The following is a 6,736-nucleotide window of genomic DNA, read 5'->3' on the forward strand; positions in this document are numbered from 1 at the left end:
ATTTAATGGATAAAAGGACTAAAAAAAAGAATGAGTGTGCAATTTGTTCACTTGAAATTTTATTGTGACACGTTTCACCTAGATATTAGTCATTAGCAAACACACAAGTAACTATCAAGACAAGTAACTACCAAGACTGAATTCAAAAAAAAAAAAAATAATAACTATCAAAACAAAATTAGTAAAGTATTAAAAATTATATTTATTTTTATTATTAAGTATTATTAATTAATTTAAATTTATTTCTGAATGAGTGAAATAACTATACTAACTAAAAATAATCATATAAAATTATTTATTTTATTAATTATTTCTTAAAAGATGTCAAATTAAACACGAACGAAGAAATAATAATTAGGTATAATTGGCATCTACTTGACCTAGCAGATTCCCACTCAATCGATCCATACAGGTCGATCAACAAAAATGTGATTCACGTTGTAGATCTACACTAATATTAGCAATAGATCTACACTATACGGACATTTATTCCCCCAATCTAGTATGAAGTGAATTAAATATCACCCTATAAAATATAATATCAATCTCACAATGGAAAATGTATCATGTCATTACAACATCAACACCATGTCACTGCCACTTCAGATCCACATAGAAAATTATTTTAATTTTAAATTTTCATTTTTTGAAATATGTTTTTATGTTTATTTACAATTTCTTCTTTCATTATATTTTTAAACACTAATTAATTTACGGAAAAAAATTTGGTCATTTGCAATGAAATTTGAAAAAAAAATCTCTTACATTACTCACGATTACTTGAACTGTGATTATTGGCCATCAGTACTAGTACTCAATTTCCAGTTCCTAATTTATTCAAGAAAGAACAAAAATTATTTGCAATGATTTCACAAAAACAAATTTCTTTCTCTGCCCTTCACTTGCAGGGCCATTGTTATCATCAGTTCTTAAAATTAGAATTTCATTTTCCTTCATTGAAATTCTTTATTTTTCATGAAATTAAAAACCTTAAAAAAAATCAATTTTACTTTTCATGAAATTTAAAACTTTCAAAAAAAGAAAAAATCAATTTTTGAAAGTATAGAATAAAGAAAATTATGTGGGTGTTGAACTTTTCTATGACTTTTATGTGTGTATTTAATATTGTTTGAAAAAAAAGGAAAAAACGGCCCACTTTTTATATATAAAAAAATTATAGCTATATTAGGCACCTAATCTTTTTTATTGGACATGTGAGCTATTTGGATTGTATTTAATTCACTTCATGATTAGGGGTAAATAAATGTCTGTAAAGTTAAAACTTTAAAATAAGTTTTGTTGCCAAGTTTAAGGAGGATTTGATGTATTTTCTTTTAAGTATTACTTCCTCCGTCACTTTTTACTTATCAAATTTTAATTTGACATACCTATTAAAAAAAAAAAAATTGATATAGTGAGTTTATCATTTTATTCCTATTAATTGATAAAATACCGAATAAATTTACTCACTACAATATGGTGATACCAGGATTCAGGGCCGTCTTAACCACTAGGTCACTAAAGCCATCGCTTTGGGCCCCATATTTTTGGGGGCCCCTTTTTAAAAAAAAAGTACTTGTACATGTTATTAAAAAAAACTATATGTACTTTTAAATTTAAAAAAACGTGTAAGATGTTAAAAAAATGCCACTAATTTTCCCACTTTTTTAAGGGAATGAAACATTTTAATGAGAATAATTTCCTTATGTCGGAAATTATGCTTCCTTATTTATCTCCTAAGAATTTGACCTTGTATTCATCTTTTTTATTTTCTATTTTATTATTTTTATTCTCAATATTGACTCTCTCCTGCAAATTCTTTTGATGTACTATTGCTTACAAGTTACTAAAGAATAAAATTTGTTTTTGAGTGTCTTCTTCAAAATCTCAAGAAGTACAACAAGCAATCATTAAATTGAAGGAACACAACACTATTTCGATATTGTTATATCAACCTATCAAATTCATGCCAGGTTTTGTTATTCTAGCTTTATTTTATATTTTTTTTCTTGAAAACTTATTATTTTTTATATTCTTAGTTCATAAGTTTATATATTCTCGTTTTGAACAGTTTGAAGCATATGCAAATTTTGTTGGTTTCTTATTAAGTGGTAAAAAATTGAGATCACTAGATGATGAGAATTTTGAAAAAACAAATGTCTTAACATTGAACTTTCTTTAACACATAATAGTTAATTTGATATTGATGGTGTAGTTTATTTTTTGAAGTAAAAGTGTTAGGAGAAATAATATGATCTAATGAAAAAACTGGATCAAATAGAAAGACATGATTCTTTTCATAATGCATATATTGCTTATAGAATAATGTTAACAGTTCATGTTGCTTCAATCGTTGAAAGAAGTTTCTCGGAACTAAAATTGATTTAATTTTATATAAGATCAACAATGTTGAAGAGAGAATGAATGGATTAACTATATTATCAATTGAAAATTAATTACTAAACAAATTGATTATAAAACAGTAATTAATGACTTCACATTTAAAAAACCTAGAAAAGTAGATTTTAAATAAAAATATATATGATGATTTTTTTAAAAAAAAAAAAATATTAGGGTCCCTTTTCGAGGTTTCGCTTTAGGCCTCCAATCTTGTTGAGTCGGCCCTGGCAGAACTAAGGCAAATACAACCCATACAACCTTCTTTGTCCAAATTGGAAGTCAGACTGGTTTCTAGCCTTCTTTTTCCAAATTGTAATTGATGGTTTATATTCTTTAGTAGTTATGCATATATGATTTTCTTGGAGGCATGAATAATATTTATACATACTCACAGTTCGGTTTCTTGCTCGATTAGCGGATAGGACATTTTTTAGCCTGTTGTGTTGGCGTTTGGGAAATTGCCTTGCTTGGATGGTCACTGTTATTCAAAGGTTGTCCATATTATTGAAGTTCTTGTGAAGTACCGAATGTGTGTGCTGATATGGGATCTCGAGTTCGATGCGTTGGTTGTTCAGATGTTTTAACATTTTCTGAACAATATAAGGCATATCTCCAATTATTCATTCTTTTTCTAAAGGAAAGAAGGATTTAATGGGTTGTGACTTTGCTGGTGTATTATCTCCTCTCCGGCGATCGAGGTGGCATTTGGTGACTGCTCGGAGAACAGAGGGAGATGGGGTGTGCGGCGGATCTTTGTCGGCATGAAGGGAGATGCAGCGACGTCTGGTGGTGGTCTGAAAGAGATGGAGATGGAGGGTTGTGGCGCTGTTCAGAGAAGGAGAAGAAGAGAATGGTAGGGTTTGGTGGGAGTTTACTTAGCACCGAGCAGACCTAGGGATGAAGGCTCACCCTTTAGTTGAGGCATGAGACTGTTAGTAGCAATTCATATATCCTAGAACTATGTGCCACCATTGGATTATAAGGGTCACCTTCACTTTATCAATATGAGTCATTATTATCATATTATTACTCTCTTTAGTTAATTGCATGTTTTCATTGAGAGTTTACTTAGCACCGAGCAAACCTAGGGATGAAGGCTCACCCTTTAGTTGAGGCATGAGACCGTTAGTAGCAATCCCTATATCCTAGAACTATGTGGCACCATTGGATTATAAGGGTCACCCGTTAGTTGTGGATTGACTACTTTGTCTTCTACATACATTGACTTAGTTGATCCACATTAGCTCAAATCAGCCTTTACACCTTGGCAAAGTATATTGGACCCTTTAGATGGAGATTATACATCAAACTACATGTAGTAGCTCACATGGTTATATGTCGATTTTAGTACTCTCACAACTCAGTCTTTCAGTTATTTCATTACAGCATTTACTAGAATTTTATGTTATTTACTTGGTCACTGCATCAGTACAACTTTATAGCTCAGCATGTCAGTTATCATGTTTATCATGCATATCCTACTCAGTACATTCAATTTACTAATCGCATACTTTCTACCTATATTGTTTGATAATATAGGCTTGAACGTTCAACACTCAGACTGTGGCTAGTATATATTCAGTTAGCGTAACAACAACTTTTGGTGAGTCCTCATTCTTTGATGATGACCTCTATATTTACTTCAGTATTATACTTTCAGTTTCAGAAAGTTAGAGTCAGCTAGGGGCTTGTCCTAGCAACTCGTCTAACTAGAGGCTTTCAGACAATCAGTTTAGATTCAGTTTATGATTTATCAAATATTTGTCTATTCGATATAAATGAACTCTTTTAGTATTAACGTCCACATTAGTAGTTTAGTTATCTTTATTAATTTCCATTTTTGTCTATTATGAGTGTCATGTCTGACCATGAGGTTAGCTTGGGGTCACTTGTGGCTCAAAGCACCGTGTTACGACTAGAGTCCTAGAGTGTTTGAAAGTCGTGTTAAGTAAAGTATTGTTCATAGTTCTAATGCTCGTCACATCTATGAATATGAGGTTATGAGACGTTTTAGGAAATACTTCACTTCATTCGGAGGCGTATCCAGGAGGGGTCCATCGGGTTCACGTGAACACATGCTTTCCTCCCAAAATCATATATAGTAGTGTTATATTTTGTAAAAAATATTTAAATATATATGTGTGAACCCACACACGAAGTATCATATAATGTTGTGGGATGATGATTGGGTGCACCTCTCTAAGTGAGGTTAGAAATATGAAACTTTTATCTATCTTTGCTTTATTTTTCTTTCTAAAATTGGGTAAAACCTCTCTGAGTGTTTTGAATTAGATAAAAAATTATTTTGGACCTATAATTTTAAAATTTTAATGATTTTTAGTGATAAGAATCTAAATATTAAATCGATCAAATTTATATTTTAAATCCATCTTTTCGTAATAGTGCACCCATCATCTCAAAATCATGAATACACATCTGACTTCATTCATATTCTTATCGTGCGATAGAGTGTGAATTGTGATCAACTTCCTTCTTATTTGTGCTCTATACATTTACAAAATCTTGCCTCCAGAAGAGCATACGCCAGGAGGAACATGAATGAGGCCCAGCCAACACCACCAACTTTAGATTACCATTTGGCTGAGCAAGTCTCTCATGCCGAGTTAAGGGCTGCTTTTCCAGGTACTATCTCTCAATCCAATCAGCAAGTTGAGGCCCCAGCCAACCCAAATGGGAATACGACATCATCTAGAGTCCGAGATTTCACTCAGATGAACCCTCCAGAGTTTTATGGTTTGAAGGTAGAGGAGGATCTGCAAGAGTTCATAGAAGGCATCCAGAAGATTACTCAGAATATAGGTGTCTGTCCAGTTGACAATGCAAACTTAGCCACTTACCAGCTGAAAGGTTGGCTCAGATTTGGTACAGTGGAAAGAAGAGAGTGATTGAGGCAGGCCTAGTGGACTAGGAGAAGTTTGATGTTGCATTTCTAGATAGGTTTTTCCACTTGAGTTTAATATTTTTATGTAATTTTAAAATATGTAAATTTTATCTCAAAAAAATTGTATCTTTTGTATTCAAATTCACAATGAAAATTTAAAAGCTTAACGGTGTGTTTGGTAAGAAGGAAAACGTTTTCCATGAAAAAGTTTTCCATGGAAAATATTTTCTTGGGAAACAAGTGGATTTCTAACTTATTTTCTCTTGTTTGGTTGGTGAGAAATTTTTTTTTAATGTTTGGTTGGTGAATGAAAAAATATTATTCCAAAAAATATCTTTTATTTTTTGCTTGAGACTAGAAAATACTCTTTAGGAAAATAATTTCTGATCCTAAAATCAACCCCGATAATTGATCTAGGATCCGATCCTGACACCCGAACTAGGACAAGACCTCGATGATCATTCCAAAATCCGACCCTGAGATCTGACCTAGGACCTGGCCCAGACTTTCGACCCATGACCTGACCCATGAAAATATTTTTCAAAAACAAATTCTTTTTAAAAAAATATTTTTGACGGGGTGGCGAGGCGGGGAGGGTGGCAGCTGGGGGAATAGGGTGGGATAGGGGTGTCAAAAGAATATGAAAAACTGGCTAAACCAATCGAACCGATTTATATCAATTTTTAAATAAAATCGTAGACTTTTATTTAAGTGTATACCATACCAAACAAATGAGATGGTATTTTTAATTTATAAAAGAAGATCAAAAAATTACCGAACTGAACCAAATAACCTTACATCTATGCAAATATATTTATATATGAACAATATGTTAAATTTTATATAAATATATTTTCTAATACTTCTCAAATATAAATATAACCTAGGTCCTAGACCTCTGGTGACCTCTTTGGGCCTTTGTCCTTTAATTAGTCTTTAATTAATCAGGCTTAAAAGAAGATACTATAATAAAATGTCATCAAACAATACGACAAAACTTATGCAAACACTCCTATTAAAAGTTTAGGATCAAACAATACGGTAAAACAAGGCTTTACATTCTTAGCTTCTTGGTGAAGAATTGAAGTGCTTATTCAAGAGCACACTTGCGAAAAAAATATTTTAATAATTTTGAGGCGATACTTTTAAAAGTAAAAAAACTCAAAAATTAATCGAACCGTACCAATACCGAAGATAAACCGATATGATTGGGATGGTTTAAAATATCGTATTTTGGTTATACATTATAAAAAAAAACTCGAAAAATTGGGATGGTATAATTTTTTTAAAATAACCAACCGAACTGTCCCATTGACACCCCTAGGGTGGAGATGGGGGTGGCATAAAAAATGAAATTTTTTAAAATTTGAAAAATAATTTTGTTTTAAAAAAAAATTGACTGGGGAGGAGGGTTTGACGGGGTGTCCTGCCTGG

Source organism: Solanum tuberosum, unplaced genomic scaffold (assembly GCF_000226075.1).
Source record: "Solanum tuberosum cultivar DM 1-3 516 R44 unplaced genomic scaffold, SolTub_3.0 scf00625, whole genome shotgun sequence".
Lineage (NCBI taxonomy): Eukaryota > Viridiplantae > Streptophyta > Magnoliopsida > Solanales > Solanaceae > Solanum > Solanum tuberosum.